Genomic DNA, 18,178 nt, shown 5'->3' with positions numbered 1-18,178 from the left:
CAAACTCTCTTACTAATCTTTTTTATCATTAACCTAATCCCTCTAAACTAGGAACTTCCACCATTGCCCTCACTTATCATATTATTTACCATCATACCCTCTTGGCTCTAATTATCTTTTAATAAAATAATACTAATAATATTATTCTTTTTCTCTATATTATTTCTACTCTTCTATTTTCTTCCAATCAATTAAATAAAATAGTTATAGGCTAATTATTAAAAATTCTCATTATCCCCATTAAATAAGTAAAATAACTAAATTTCATTATTTAATTAAGATGCTCATATTCTAGTTATTTTTATTTATTTATTTAATTAATTCCAATAAAACACTATTTATTTCAATCACTAATTAAAATTCTAATTAATTATCAACAACTATACCAAACTCTTACGGCCTCCATACTTCTATTTCAAGGATACTTGTCCCCATAATCATACACAATTAATTTAAAATACACATTAATCATATAAAAATATAAATAATTCAAATTAATTAATTAATTAAATTTGGGGTGTTACAACTCTCCCCCAAAAGAAAAGAAGAGTGACCTTGTATGGATTGTTAGGTTTTTTGCTTGACCAAGAAGCAACCTATCTTGGACACAAAGCAATTCACTTGATCTTTGATCAAGATGAATTTGATTTGGATCAAAGAAGGTTAAGCCTCTCATATGTCAAGGCTAACCACAAATCATTAACTCATTGGTCAAAAAGAAAAAAGAAGAAGATGAAGATGGAAATGGAATGTACAAAATTGAAATTCAAAAGACATAACCAAAACACATTGATCAAACATGAATGGAATCCACATCAATCAATGGTAAGGAGAAGCGGAATGAAGACTAGAAGTCAAGAAGGGTCAAACACATTTTTGGTATTTTTTTAGAATTAAAATAATGCATAAAATAAAATGAACAAATAAAGGTCAAACTTCAAATCCAATTCAAATCAACTTGGATAAGTCCAATTGGATCATCATAAGTCTAACATGGTCAAAGAAATTTGACAAATTTTCTCAATAATTTTTTGAAAACAGAAACTGATTTTAAACAATTAAAAATGAAGAAATATAACATAATTGGACTAAAATCTCAAATAAATCTCAAATCAATTAAGAAATTGATGAGAATATTTTTCATAGATTCATCATCATCCAAAGATGTTAAGAAAATATTTTTGGCATTTTTGAATATCAGAAAGTATTTTAAATGAATTAAAAATAATCAGAAAATAAATAATTCACAAAAAGTATTAAATGAAATCACAAAAATAATTAAAAATCATTTTTAGAAACTAGAATTTAAGAGAATTTTTTGCAATTGGTCCCATATTTTTGTGATTCCAAATAAAGAAGTTATGAATTTTTTAAATAAAATGGAATAAAACAAATTAAAACAGAAATTAAAAAATAGCAAAAATCCACAAGCGTTTGATCAGCGCTCATTAATTGACGTGGCTGATTAGATGCCTATGATGCGCGCGCTCATTGTGTGGACGAGTCAACAGCGAAACAGGAATAATTTAAAAAAGTCATAACAACACAAGGCTGAGATTAGATTTGGAAGACTGGATCGAAGGGCAAAGGTTTGGACGCATGGGGAAGGTGGTGGAAACCACCGTCTTCTCCGGTGAGAAGGCCTGAAAACGGCACCAATTGCAGGTTTTATAACCTCAACCATAACACGTGATCCATATACCATTCAAAAGCTGGGGTGATGTACATCACCCCTGTAACCTTAGTTTCTTCTCAAGATTCTTATGGGGACTTCAGAAATGCCAACCAAACCAAGCAATGCACAACAATAAGAGAGATTCGAATCGAAACAGGTATGGTGAAAACCTTTGAAGTGCAACTTGTGTGATCTTGATCCAATCCAATCCTTGAGTGCAACTTGATCTTAAAGTAACAATGAAGCAAGGATAAGGAATTAGAAGCTAAAGATCAACTAGGGAAGTTGATATTTAAGCTTGAAAAATGAAGTGAAATTTCAGAATTCCTTTGAGTGAGAGGTTAGGGAAGGAATTCAGCAGAGGTTAAGGCTCCTTCAGGTTGAGAAATGAGCAAGGCAAGGAATTCTATTTATAGCCACAGCTGATGCAAGGCATGATCAAACTCGTGTGTGCATGAACTTGGGTCCTCCATGCATGGGCCTGTACAGGCGCATGTGAGGCCCAAAAGCAATTGCAATTGAATACTGAACATCAACCAAAGTGATACGGACGTGCAGATTGTAATGCATTAGCTTGTGCATGGAAATTTAACATGTTATGCATAATTGATCATAAATCTTCACGTCTTCGAAAATGCCAATTGGAAAATTGAAACATAAGCATGTGGGTAATGGTTGGAAAGGGCATGACATAAAGAACAAATGTTATGTTGAACAAAAATGCATTTGGAGTTTGGAAAATATTGAAAATTGGCCATGAAGTTCAAGGTACAAAACATGTATTTGAAAATTTTGCCTAAAATAACCAAATTCAAGCCCTTTTGTTTCATTGATGCAAGCTTCAAGTGACAAAACCTTCAACATCAAAGTTGTAGCTTGTTTCAAGAAAAGAAATTTGGACTTAAATGTTGCATCATTTGGATTTCTGATGATAAAGTTATGGGAATTTGAAGTTTGACTTTTTTCACATCTCAATGGCTTTGGTCCAAAGTGACCTATAATGTTTTGTATTATCACGTGTGTTTATTTTAGGATTATGAAATTTTGTAAAACACAACAATTTAAGTAGACATCCTAAACCTTCCAATTAACTTGGTATCACCTCAAAATCATAAAAAATGAATGAGTTAGGTCCTTGGGAAGTTTACCCAAAATTAGGGTTTCAGTCAAAATGACCTATAATGTTTTGAAATGAATGATGACCTTCCAAGTTTCAAATAGATTTTTGATGAACGTGAAAGTTGTTCATATGATTTGTGAGAACATTGTTTCTCTTTGGGTTATCTTCATTTGACAAACACATCAAAAGTTAGGTCTCAGTGGATTTCAAAATAGTCAGATGATTTGACTGATCAACTTCTCAAGGACAAACTTCAAATATTAATGAATGAATGATTGAGGAAACTCACATAGGCTCATATATGCATAAAATTATGAATTAAAGAACTTTCCTTGATTTTCTTTGATCATAGGATGAGGTTGCTTCATGAGCAAGGCACAGTCAATACATAGTTGAATTAGGGTTTCCTTGGGAAACAATCCTCAATCCCCTTGGTTTATCTTGATCAAATTGACAAATTGAGATACTTGGGAGGCATATATGATAATTGAGAGCCTTGGTCTAAGTAGACATCTTGCGGGCATACATCGCAAGATGACTGAGCGGACAAGAGTTCCCCTTATACTTTTCAAAGTTAGGCACTTTGAACTTCACTGGGATCTTGACGTTGGGCACTAAGCACAACTCAGGAACACTCTTTCCAAACAAGTTTTTACCTCTTAGCGTCTTCAATTCCTTGCGTAGCTCAAGAAACTGATATTTCATCTCGTCCATCTTCTCATACACATCTAGACCCTCAGACGACTCGGAATGATAGATGGTATCCTCTACATGAGGCAAGGTGTGCATAATGGAAGGTGACACGTACATGACCGAGCTAGATGCTGGCATGGAAGCAAATGTAGGCGCAAAGCCTTCGGGCACAAAGTTGGGCGGCCTTCCCCAAGGGAATCCGGCAGGCATATTCAACGCGAAGTGTGCGGTAGCAGCAGACATTGTAGAGGTAGTCACCTCTAAAGTAATATTCCTCACGGAAGGTGTTGTAGGCGTTGGAGAAGCTTGATTCTGAGCAGCAAGAACTGGCTCCATCATGGCAGTCAGACGGGCGATCTCGTCCATGTGACACGTACATGACCGAGCTAGATGCCGGCATGGAAGCAAATGTAGGCGCAAAGCCTTCAGGCACAAAGTTGGGCGGCCTTCCCCAAGGGAATCCGGCAGGCATATTCAGTGCGAAGTGAGCGGTAGCAGCAGGCATTGTAGAGGTAGTCACCTCTAAAGTAATATTCCTCACGGAAGGTGTTGTAGGCGTTGGAGAAGCTTGATTCTGAGCAGCAAGAACTGGCTCCATCATGGCAGTCAGGCGGGCGATCTCGTCCTTCAGCTCATTGTTTTCTTACTCCAAATGTTCCATGATTCTCAGATGATTGGCTCGGGTATTATACCGGTGAGTCAGCTTGGCTAAAGCACATAAGAAACACCAATCAGACATCTGGCGAAAACCTGCTTGTGCAAATGATGCCTGAAATGTAATGCTTCATTATTTTTATTTTCAAAGAACTTACTATATCATTTGCAAATATATAATATTTAAATGGCAATTGCAACAATTTGATATGACCAAAAATCTCTTTTTATTTATATAAATTGGGAGGATTACATTGAGTACAATTTCAGAAACCAAAATAAAAAATACAAGAGAAAAGGAGACTAGTCATCCTAACGATCCCTAACATCATTAGAAGATCTGGCTGTAGGCGCGTACTGTTGGTGTAAGCCCTAGAGGCCAATACTTTTGGTACTTGTATCGAATTGTTTATTAATAATAAAAGGCATTTTCTTTATTATGGTTGATTAATAAAGTCCCTAGAATAGATAGTCCGTTTAATGTATTAAGTGTGACTTAATCATGAGAACACATTAAACATAAGGGCATTGTTCTTAAAGTATCCGTAGTCGAGCTTTAATGTGAAGTGGGATAACATTAAAGCATTAAGACTATTATGTTTGTAGATTGATGATCACATCTCATGGATCATGGATAAAGAGTTATCAAGTCTTAAACATAGGTATGAATATTAGGAGTAATATTTATACCGGATTGACCCGCTATGAGAATACTATATAGAAAGTTATGCAAAGTGTCATAAGTCATTCTCATGGTGATAATAGTGTATACCACTCTTCGACCTGAAACCACTATGGATCCTAGATGTAGAGTTGAGTGCTTTATTGTTGATCCAACGTTATCCGTAACTAGATGACCATAAAGACAGTTGATGGGTACTCCACGAAGCATGCTGAGGGACATGAGTGTCCTAGATGGAATTTGCCAATCCTGCGTAACAGGATAAATGTCTATGGGCCCAATATTGAACTGGACAAGGGTGACACGGTCTATACCTTGTGTTCAATATAGACATAAGGGAAAAGGGGTAATTATACACATAATTATTATCACAGGAGGTTTTGTCAGATCACATGACATTTTCGTGACTTGGGTAGCAGTGATGTGTTGCTAGATACCGCTCACTGTTTATTATGTTAAATGCGTGATTTAATATAATTGCCAACATCGCGAAAACCTATAGGGTCACACACAAAGGACGGATTGATGAGAGATAGAATAATTAACGAACATAGTAAGGTACAATGCACTTAAGTGGGAGACAAAATATGGTAAGGTACCAAATACTTAAGTGATTTTGGGCATATTATAAGATATGGGCCAAAATACACTTAAGTGGACTTTTTAGCTTGAAGCCCACACAAGTGGTTCTATAAATAGAACCCTTTGGGTAGAAGCATTGTCACTCCACTCCACTCAGACAGAAATTTCAAGTAGAGACTTGGAATTTTGTTTCCCTCTTTCTCTCACTCAAAGCCTTCATTCATAACAGCTAGCACTGCGATTGAAGGAATCCGTTCGTGTGGACTGAGTAGAGACGTTGTCATCGTTCAACGTTCGTGATCGCCCCGTGGATCTATATCAAAGGTTTTGATCATTATCAGAGATCTGCACCAAAGGTTTGAATCGCCACAAGAGGTAACGATTCTATCACTGATCATGCCCATTCGTAAGGATCACTAAATGGAGAAATTTTTAAATTCTGCTGCGCCTTGGATGGCTATTCTCCAACACGTACTTCCTTTGAATGCGACGGATCTTGGTCTCAAAAGAAGCCTTCATCTAAGTCTTCTTGAGGACAAGCTGATCAACAATCTTCTTCCAAGCAACGGAAGGATGAGGCATGCTAGAAGATGAAACCTCAGGCTCTCTCTGTCTCTTCGTCACTCGGTCTTCAAGTAGCTCAATAAGTGCATCTTTATCCTTAGACTCCAACTACAACTCTTCATGCTTCTTGCTCAAAGCATGGAAACGCTCTTCCCATATGTCCTTATCTGGCTTCATCTTTGCGAGCGCGTCTTCCAACTCCTCTATATTTTGGTTAGGGAGAGTTAATGGCTCAACCACAACCATAGACATAGGTGTTTCACAAGGATAAGGCATCTTCAACTCCATCGCTCTCTTCTTCACCCAAAGAGTGTAATCTTCCAAAGCGACACAATTGCACAGACCAAGCTCGGATATTCCTTTCCTATGCACATTATGCCAAGCATGCACAATCTTCTGCCTCAAATGTTGGGGATCTTTACCCTCTTGATAGAAAAGACCTTCTAACAACATGTTATTAGGTTTGTCTCTCAAGGGGAACCCAAGTTGACGACGAGCCAAAGCAGAGTTGTAGTTAATTCCTCCTTGTGTACCAATGAGAGGCACATTAGAGAATTCACCACAACTATCAATAATCTCCAAACTGCTCAAAGACGGATCATACCAAACTATATCAACATTAGTGAGAGACATAAGTCTCTGCGACCACCTTAGACATTGTTTATTCTCCACAAAAGCAGGTGTCTAAGGCAAGTGAGAAATAAACCACTTGTACAAAAGAGGGATACAACAGACAATAGTTCCACCACCTTTAGAAATCCTTAGATGCGAATAGAAATATACATCACACTAGGGAACAAAGTAGGCACGAGATTCCCAATCAAGAACAGTCTAATGGCGTTAACATCAACAAAACCGTCAATGTTAGGGAACAAAGCTAATCCATAAATGAGCAATACCAAGATAGCTTCAAAATAATTTACACTACCGGCTTGAGCAAAGGCAGTAGCTTCCTTGATGAGGAAAACAAATGGCAACCCAAAGAACCCTCCTTTCTTCACCCAATGAGCCTCTATCTCAGACTTCTTCAAGTGAAGAGCTTCAACAATAATACTAGATCGGGGAATCTCCTCCAATCCACTAAAAGGCACTATACTAGAAATAGGTATCCCCAAAAGATGAGAATACTCCTCCAAGGTAGGCACAAGCTGAAAATTTGGGAAAGTGAAACAATGGTAGAGAGGATCATAGAACTTCACTAGCACACTCAAGAGTCCTTCAACCACATCAGCAAACAAGATGGACAAAAGCTTCCCATGACGTTGTTTGAAGTCCAAGGGATCTAATACAAAAGATGCTAGCTTCCTTAATTCTTTCAAGCCAGGACATCTGAAACTGTACTTCTTAGTGTGCCTTCGTCCATAATCCATGGTCTTAAAATATTTGCAAATGATACCTTAGTTCCTTGAAATTTTTGTGTGATAATTGTTATGATGCACATGAATGCATAAATCCAAGAATCATAAATAAGGGATCACACACAAGACAAGCAAAGGTCAAGGGATGAATCAAGTCATTGTCAAGACCAATCATCCATTTTGGTGGATTATGGTTTACACCTTATCAACACCCAAGTTCCATTGATATTGACAAGACTTAATTGGATCAACCAAGAATCCAGGGATTGTTGTAAGTCACGAGCATGGAGTCTGGGTAGGAACAATCCCAAAGGAGTGAACTAAGGATAAGACCTGTAGGGAGTCCTACGGAGCCCTTTTTAGGTTCATATGTACTTGGTATAAAGTGATGTTTATAAACAAATAGAATTGGGGGATGAGAAAAGAATTCATTGATTATATTTTTGTGTTTGACAAGACCTTCGGTCTTATGCCTACGTACCAACATAAAAATGAGGTATCAAAACCTCTTAGTTTGTAATACAAATTTCAAAATGGATGCATTACTATTAACAAAGTTTAAGTTTGAAAGGCACAAAGACCTAAAATGGTTTGAATGAGTTAGTTCTTTTTGGCTTTTTGAAAGTTTAGGTTAAGTATAGTTAAGTTTATTTACAAGTTTGATTTAAGAGAAGAAGTTTGAAAATGCAATGGCATAAGGCTAAACTTTCTATCTTTTTGCAAAGTGGTCAAAGTTTAGAACAAAAGTAGTTCACACAAATAAGATTTTGAAAAATGGAGAGAGAGATTTTGAAATTAAAGAAATGGGGAGAACATGAAGAGACTAATCTGTGTACAAAATTTAAAAGTTTAGAGTTGAAAAGATCTAACCAAGTGGGTAGCAATCCAAGAGACAAGAATGTCAATAGAAACCCAGAATTCCGTTGGACTTTTTAGAACCAAACAACACAATGCACAATTATATTATCTTGAAGAGCTAGGCATCAAATAAAGATAGCCACATCCAAGCTTATCCATTCCATGATCTTATCCAAAATAGCCCAATGTAACAGATGAATTCCACAAGTCACATGTTCAAAATAACAGCTTCACAGTGATCATGTTGCAGATGAACTCAAAAGGATCTTGAATGATGTATCAAATGAAGTTTCAAATTGCAAGCACTTGGTTTCTCAATAAGTTGGCATTGGCCAAGTCCTTTAGCATAGGAATGTTGCCTAGATTCTAAGTCCATTTGTCCAAGATCAAACCAACAGTCCACACAAAAGTTTTTAGGGTTTTTTGTGGTTATTATGTACATTAGTGGTCAAAGACCACAAAAACAAACAAAGTATACGCAAAAAAAATATATCACACAATATGGTCCAAATGGACAAAGTGAAAAGTGCATTAACATAAATAAATAGGATGATATGAACAATGGCAAATGAATAAAAGCAAAAATTAAATGGCATTAAAGTAAAGGGCTTGAAATTAAAAGTTAGTAGTTAATAGGTTAGAAGTTAGTATTGCTTTGCTTTTGCTTTTTAATTGAAGTGATTCTTTGGAGAACACTCGACCCACTTATCACAAGCATGGATTCTTGAACCAAGACATCTTCCAAAGGAAGGAAAAAAGGCTAAGTTTCCACACAATACCATGAAAGAGGGGAGACTTACAATCTCACTAACTAGAATGCTTATGCCTTTTTATGTCACAAATTTAGCGCTATGATAAGCAATCGTAATTGGACTTATGTAGAAGTCACAACTATTTGAGGCCGGGCAATAAAATTTTGGTGTTAATGCATGTTAGAGACATAGTATAGTAGACTATGCTCATGAAACATACCACACACAAAAATAATATGCAAAAGGGGTGGCCTAATCTCATCCATACTCATGTCAGTTTTTCAATCAACTAGCCTTAGGACTTGGAGATATCATAGGCCAAATGGAATAAATGAATGAAGAAAGGGAATAAGATGAAGTGGGGGGAAATGGATCAAAACACAAATTGGTCAAAGGAGGACTTTTACCAAATTAATATCATCCATTCATTTTGGGAGATGGAATGTACATTCCATCAATCCCTTAAATCCAATGATATTAGTTTGACAGAGTCAAATCAACCTTGACCAATTCCTAACAATAAGAGTCAAACATAAACAAGTCATCGCAATTGGTTAACAAATTTATTTGGAATTTATTCAAATTAAAAATACTAAAATAGTGCATTTAAATTAAGTATGGTTTGTCCAATTCCTAAAATCTCATCAAAACATCAAAGAAATGGCCATGAGATTTATCATAGGTCAAACAAGGTCAAAGGAACTTGGAGAAAAAATTTCATAATTTTTGGACATTTGAAAATATTTTAAACAATTAAAAACAAATGCAAAATCAATTAATTCATTAAAAATATTAATAATGATCCAAAACAAAATTTTAATTTAGAATATGAAAGAGGAAAATATTTGAAAATTTTTGGTGAAAGTCCCATATTTTTTGGATCAATATTAAATTTAATATGAATTATTGAAAATAAGGCAATTAAAATGAAAATCAAAATATTAGAAAAAACGTGGACCACTTGATCTCCCTCATTAATTGAGGTGGCAGATCAAGTGTCCACCAACGCGCGTTCCATCATGCACTTAAGTCAGCGCGCCACACAGTTGGTATTCAAAAGAAAGACTCATGATTAGATCATTTTAAAAGGATCCTATGGCTCAGAAACATCCAGCACACCACCGGCGGCTAAGGACCGATTGTCTTCTCAAAGGAACCTCGCCGGACTGGTTCAGTCATAACCATCACCAAAATTAAAAAAAGGACATGATTTCAAAGTAAAAATGGCACTGAGTTCGAATCTAGCCTCAATTCACTCTAACTCCAAGTATATTGAGAGATACATGGAGTTGAAATTTGAGGTACATGAACTGAGTTGCTTCGATTTTGCCTCTAAGCAACTCAATCTTCTTGCCTACATTGGTTGGACTTCAGACAACCAAAGAATCAATAGAATTGAGCAAGAATTAAAGAGAATCGAAGAGATCAATTTTTTTGAAAAATACCTTCAATGGAGGTCTCGATTCAACTGATCTTGCTCTTACTCGTGCTTGATCTCACTCCAAATGCTTGCAGAAGATGGATTAAATGCTCAAAATGTTGTGGATCTCTAGAGTTTTGAATTTCAAAATAGTAGAAATTCAATCTCAAATTCAAGTGAACTTTTCAAGATTATCCTTTGCAATGTGAGGGTTAGAGATTGGGGATCAAAGTTGGCGCCAATGTTATGAAATGTTGAGCATATGAGGCTCTATTTATAGCTGAAACCATTGCTTTTAGCACACTTGAAATCCACTTTCCAAATTTGGTATTGATGATGCATGGGTGCATGGGCACACATAGGCCCATCAAAATCATTTCCCTAAGTCCACAAATGAGTGTGAGATAGTCTGAATTCAACTTGGGTTTTAAGGCAAGGGTACATGAAGATTTGAAGTTTGATCCTTGCCAAGTGATGACACCATGTTCATGCCATGCGCAGCCTATGCATTCCTTGTCCAAAATGGATGAACTTGAGCTTTTTGGAATGGTGAGATTAAGATGAATAACTTTCATGTTCAACACTTTTCCATTTGGAGTTTGTATCATGAAGAAATCTGAGGTGGAAGTTTGGAAATTTTTGACATATCAAATTTTTTCTAAGTGTCAAGCCATATGTCTCAATGTTCCACCTAGCTTAACAATTTATATGAGCTTCAAATGAGAAGTGTTTCTTCATCAAAGTTGTATCTCTCTCAAATACCTTCAAAATTTCACAAACTTCATGTCATTTGGATTTGAAATGATAGAGTTATGCATTTTTGAAGTTTAGAAAAGTCACTAGATCAATGGTATAGGTCAAAACTGACCTATAATGTAACCTCATATCACATGCTCAAAAAAAGTTGAATTAGCTCCCACTCCAAACATCAAAGTTGACGTAGACACGTTGGATTTTATTGAGCAACTTGGAAACCTTATATCTCATAAAAATTGAGCAAGTTATGGCCTTGGGAAGTTGACTTTCAAATTAGGGTTTAGACAAAATGACCTATAATGTTTCAACATAGAAAATAATTTTACAAGCAAAAATAGCTCTAGGTCTAAACATGAAAGTTGTTTGTAATGTTATTTAAAGTATGTTTTCTCTTGGAATCATTTTAATATGGTGAAAATTGTAGGAGATAGGGTCTAAGGAGGCCCAATTTTGATCATATGAATTCATTTGGCCAACCACCATCAACCAACTTGCTAACTTCCAATTCTCTTGATTTTCTTGGTTCATGGTAGATCATATATGCATAAGATGATGAATTTTGAAGTATCCCTTGAAAATTTTTATCAATTGATGAGATAGCTTGTTGGAGAAGTTACTCAAGATACCCAGTCAAACTAGGGTTTTCAATGCAAATCACCCTCAAACTCTTGAAGAATGCTTGATCAAAATAACATGTAAAGAATATTGAGACTCATATATGATGCTCATAACCATTCTTGGATCAATTCTTGGTTGTGCTCTTTGTTCATGAGGGGTCTCAAACCCTAGATGTGAACTTGATGAATCAATGGGATCCTGCCTTTCCTACAAAAGAGTTAGGAAAATACAAAGACATATTTTGGGTTTTTTTCTTAGTGAAATGATAAAATACAAGTATGATCCAATCAAAAAGTATTTGGTGATCTCTCTCAAAACAAACCCAATGAAAAAGGGGGAAGGAGGATGCCAAGGTATGATCCCATGCTAATGCCTATGATGAAGTTACATGAGGGATCTTAGGGTAAAAATTGGGGTCTTACAGGTTCACCAAGTAGTTAACCCTTCGGGTATCCCTAGAATATTGTGTTGATTCAGTTCCTCGGCGGAATTTTTGATTCCCCAGTAGAGGTTCGTTCCTTTTTCTTAGCTGAGTTGGTTGATTCAGGTACCCTGCAACTTGTCTCCCTCGATAGAATTTCTGCCTTCCTCAGTGGAGTTTGTTTTCCTTCAGCAGAAATGGTTGACCTCCCCAGTAGATCGCATTGGTTTCCCCACCAATCGCCAGTCGACTTTCTCCCTAGTCAGAGTTTCCTCTTAGTTCCTGAGGAGTTTATTTTCCTTTAGGGTTATCTCTCATGTTTATGGTGTTGACCTAAAATTCCCAACAAGTTCGATGATATTTCTCTCTCCTCGACAGATCTCCTCCATCCCTAGTTAGGCTTGAGCCTTTTTGGATTATTGATCTCTCTGTTCTCCGGCGATTGTCTCCATATTTTGTGGATTGACCTAGGATTATACCGATGATTCAATTTCTTTGCGACACCTTTGTATCCTTTGTGATCGTCCTTGTCAGCATAATCATTATATATATATATATTTATATATATATATATATATATATATATATATATATATATATATATATACATTCATATAATTTCATAATTACATATTGACACCATCATATTTGTTTGATTTGTCGATTTGAGATTTTCATTCTTTGTACGACAGTAATGTATCCCCATACAAATTCCGGTGTCTGTCCTCCCTCAATTGTAGAGCGTTAGCCCCTTAGGCAGAAAGACTTTAACCTTTCTCCTCTTCCCCACTGAGTTTGTTTCCTTGTGGATGATTATTACTTCAGTTTCCTCCCCAGTTGGTTATCTGGATGGAACCCCTCCCCTTGAGTTATATCCTCATTGGGTTGAGTCTTGATTGACTGTTTCTTTCTAGCTCCTACCTAGATAGATACTTTGAATTCCCTAAGAGTCTATTACCCAGTAACTGGTAATATTCTTCTTAGTTTGCAGTTTGTTATTTCTTTCCCAATACCCGCCAAAAGTGTCCCAGTAGTAGGGTTCCCAGTGGATCTGACTCCCTAGGAAGTATATCCTTGATATGATCACCCTAACCGGTGACAGATATCTTTCCATCCCCTGCTTGAGTCTATCCTTGATATGTTCATCCTAACCGATGAAGGATTTTCTTCCCTTTTGAGTTTATCCTTGATATGTTCATCTTAACCGATGACGGATACTCTCACCCTTGGTCTTCTGCCCAGTAACTGGTAGTTGTAAATCCTATTTTCTGCAGTTTCCCCCAGCAAGGCTATTCTTACCCTGTAACCGGTAATGAATTTCCTTTTATTGTTTCCCAGCGAGTCATCCTTAATATGTTCATCCTAATCAGTGAAAGATGTTCTCTCTGTAAGATCTTTATTATCTCCTTACCCAGTAACAGGTAGTAGATGGTAGATTTTTGCTCCTCCTGTGTTGAAGATTATTTCTCCCAGTTGAGTTGAGTGCGCATTTCCTTAGTGAATTCGCTTTTCCCTGCATGATTCAAGTATTTCAGTTTTATCCTGACTTACTCGTATCCCCTGCAGATGTTGTTAGCTCCCCTACTGAGTCTTTTCCATGTTTGCATGGAATCCCTCGAGTCCCCCAGTAGTTTTGAGTCATAGCCTAGCATGCGCATAACTCCTTTTTCCCCCAGAGTCTCTGTTTCCCTAGTGAGTTCTCCTTATGGAATGCATTATACTCCTGCGGACCTTCGGTCTCTCTGATTTCTTTTCCTTTGTGGCAATATTTCCCCATAGACAATGTACTGTTTCATTCATAACATATGCATCATGAGGTCTCTTAGGGACCAAAATTTGTTTCTATATGTTGTTATTTAAGCCCATTCTACTGAGTCGACATGAAGATTTTAACCTTCTCCTCCTCAGTTAAAATGTCCTTAAATAGGGGCAGCTGTAAGACCCCAATTTTAACCAAAAATATGTCTTTGCATTTTCCTAACTCTTTTGAAGGTAGGACATGATCACCATTGATCTATCAAGTTCATATCTAGGGTTTGAGACCCTCATGACAAAGAGAACAACCATCAATTAATACAAGAATGATTATGAGCATCATATATGAGTCCCAATGATTTCTATTATCTATATTGATCAAGTTTTGTTCAAGAGTTTGAGGGTGATTTGCCTTGGAAACTTTAGTTTGACTGGGTATCTTTACTAACTTCTCCAACAAGATATCTCACCAATTGATCAAATTTCTCAAGGGACACTTCAAGACTCATCATCTTATGCATATATGATCTACTATGATCCTAGAAAGTCAATAGAATTGAAGATTAGCAAATCGGTTGATGGTGGTCGGCCAGATGAATTAATCTAATCAAAACTGGGTCTCCCTAGACCATATCTCCTACAATTTTCACCATATAAAAATAATTTCAAGAGTAAAGTTATTCTAAATGACATTCCAAACAACTTCCATGTTGATACCTAGAGCTAGTTTTTCTTGGAATATCATTTTCTATGTTGAAACATTATAGGTCATTTTGTCTAAACCCTAATTTGATAGCCAACTTCCCAAGGCCATAATTTTCTCAATTTTTATGAGATGAAAGATTTCCAAGTTTCACAATTAAATTCAAGATTTATACTTCAACTTTGATGTTTGGAGTGATAGCTTATTCAACTTTTAGGAGCATGTGATATGAGGCTACATTATAGGTCACTTTTGACCTATACCATTTCAATACAAATGACATGAAATTGGTGACCATTTGGAAGGTATTTGAGATAGCTACAATTTTGATGAAGACATTTTTCTAATTTTAAGCTCACATAAAAAGTTAAGCAAGGTGGGATATTGAGATATATGACTTGACACTTAGAATTTTTTTTAACATATTGAAATTTTCAAACTTCCACCTCAAAATTCGTCACTATACAAGCTTCAATTGGAAAAGCGTTGAACATGAAAGTTGTTCCTCTTGATCTAAACATTCCAAAAAGTCCAAGTTCATCCTCTTTGGATAAGAATTGCTAGGGCTGCGCATGGAATGAACATGGTATCATCATTTAGCAAAGATGAAACTTCAAATCTTCACACACACTTGCCTTGCAATCCAGGTTGATTTCAGACTCTCTTACACTCATTTCTGAACCTAAACCAATGATCTCATGGGTCTGTACACGCCCATGCACCCATGCATCATCAATTGCCAATTTTGGGAAGTGATTTGGAAGACACAAATATCATGAGCTACAACTATAAATAGAGATCTCTAGCATCAGAATTCAACACACATTCGCGTCAGCTTTGATCCTAATCCCCTAACCCTTCCATTTGAGAGGATAATCCTAAGAATTTCATCTTGAAATTGAGTTTGAATCTCACTGTTTTGAGATTCAAAACTCCAGGGATCCAAGACTTTTTATGCATTTCATTTTACTCTACAACCATTCTGAGTGAGATCAAGCACGAGCCAAGGCAAGAGAAGTTGAATCCAGACCTATATTGAAGGTATTTTCCAGAAAATTTCGTCTCTTCGATTCTCTCTCAATCTTGCTCAATTCTCTTGATTCTTTGGTTGTCTGAAGTCCTACCAATATAAGTATGAAGATTAAGTTGCTTAGAGGTCAAATCAAAGTAACTCAGTTGACATACCTCAAGATTCAACTCCTCATATCTTTCTATATGTGAGGAGTTAGTTAAAATTGAGGTGATATTCGTGATCTACACCATTTTCCTTTCAGATCATGTCCTCCTTTTTCATTTATGATGTGGTGATGAATGGACCAGTCCGGCGAAGGTCGCCTGAGAAAACGACCGACGCTTTGCTCCGGCAATGATGTGGGACGATCCTGAACCATCAGATTGCTTCAGATTGTTTTAATCAGGAACGTTGCTTGTGATGACCAAGTGTGTGGCGCGCTGACTAGCGTGTACCATGGAATGTGCGTTTCTCACCACTTGATCTGCCACCTCAATTAATGAGGCAGATCAAGTGGTCCACATTTTTTTTATTTTCTGATTTTAATTTTTATTCCTTTGATTTTCATTAATTCATATTAATTTTAATATTGATCCAAAAAATATGAGAGTTTCACCCAAAATTTTCAAATATATTCCTCTTTCATTTCTGAATTAAAATATTTTTTGGATCATTACTAATATTTTTCATGATTTAATTGAGATTTCATCTATTCCTCTCCCTCTTCATCTCATTCCCCTTCTTTATGCATTCATCTCATTTGGCCTACGGTATCTCAAAGTCCTAAAGCTAGTTGATTGAAAAATTAACATGAGAAAGGATGATATTAGGTCACACCTTTTGCATACTCTTTTGGTGCGTGGTATGTTTCATGAGCATAGTTCATAATACCATGTCTCTAACATGCATTAACACCAAAATTCTATTGCCCGACCTCAAATAGTTGTGACTTCTACATAAGTCCAATTACGATTGCTTAACATAGCGCTAAATTTGTGACATTTGATGTGTTTTGTTTTGATGAACGACTGTGTAGGTCAGCGTTCTAACGGCTAAACGCTGGCTTATCTACTCTCGATGGAGGCTCTAGCACTAGTTTGTTGTGCGTATTAGAAAGGATTGACAGTGTTCTTTTTGAAAGAAGTTTTGGTCACGCGGGGGCGCCAAGTTGAATTGATATGTTTGATGTTTGATTGGTTTCGATCGCGCGGGGGCGAGAAGCTAGTTTGATTTGTATGAGATGTTTTTGAAGAACGATGAAAGATTGAGCAAGGTGGTGCACACCAATCGTCCAATTCTTTCGAGGAATAATAAGGAGGCCGCCTTCTACTCCTTTTTCGTTCTAATTTTTATAGAAAGTTTGTTTGTGGATGTTGAACCTGCACGGTAGTGAGGCGTACGCCTCCTACTTGCTTATTCAAAGAATAATGAGGCGTGCACCACTTATTCCTTTATCCAAGTTTGGCTAAAATGTATTAATCGGAAGTCGATAATTTGTGCAGTATGGCGAGCGCCAATTATTCAAATAATCGAAGGATGGCGAGGCGAACGCCTCCCATCTTTTATCATCCGAGGTTTAAATTGTAAAAAGAAATGCCCTTAGATGTTGTATTCGATTTGCGAAGATAGTTTGAATTTTGAATTGGTAGGTTTTGAAAAGTCGATGATTTGAGCAATGTGCCGTACGCCAATTCTTCAAATAATCAAGGAATGGTGAGGCGAACGCCTCCCATTCTCTTCATAGAAGTTTAATTTGTAAAGTTTATTTTGTGAAATAGGATTTGATCTAAAATGTGATTTGAATTTATATGATTGCGATTTTAATTGGATGACGAAAACTCGAGCAATGTGGCGTACGCCAATTATTCGAATAATCAAAAGATGGTGAGGCGAACGCCTCCCATCCTCTTATTATCTGAAATTTAGAATTTAGGGCTTAGGATTTGTAGTTGATTTAGAAAATGTGATTTGAATGTGTATGATTAAGGTTTAATCGGGTAACAAGAACTCAAGCAATATGGCGTACGCCAATTATTCAAGTGCCTGAGAAATAGTGAAGCGAACGCTTCCTATATCTTTTTCATCCCAAAATTTATGTTAGGAGAAAATCCTTTTGAAGTTAAATGGTTTGAAAAATGGTTGGAATTCGTGTTTTGTTGAATAAATTATGGGGAATCGGTCATCTACTCGATTAATTAATAACCAAATAGGTCTCATTGTAAGAAAGCCCAAGAGTAAGCTATGTGAGGTTGATGGCGATGCCAAGAGCAATCGACTTACAAAGGTGTGGAAAATGGGCTCGACGTTTAATCGAGAATTGTGATTTTAATGGTTTGGAATTGAGTTTGTATTATGAAATGATATGGAAGAAATCAATCAATATTTAACCAACAAAATTAATTGATTAAAACTCGGTTTAATTGATTAATTAAGTTAATTAAAATTAATTATCAAAATTATTTAATAAAATCAAATAATCAGGTTAATTAAAATTAATTAACTGATTAAAGAAAATTTAATTAATTGATCAATTTAATTAGAATTAAAATGAACTA

Source organism: Lathyrus oleraceus, chromosome 6 (genome assembly GCF_024323335.1).
Source record: "Lathyrus oleraceus cultivar Zhongwan6 chromosome 6, CAAS_Psat_ZW6_1.0, whole genome shotgun sequence".
Lineage (NCBI taxonomy): Eukaryota > Viridiplantae > Streptophyta > Magnoliopsida > Fabales > Fabaceae > Lathyrus > Lathyrus oleraceus.
The sequence above is the reverse complement of the archived record's forward strand: the minus strand, read 5'-3'. Positions refer to the sequence as shown.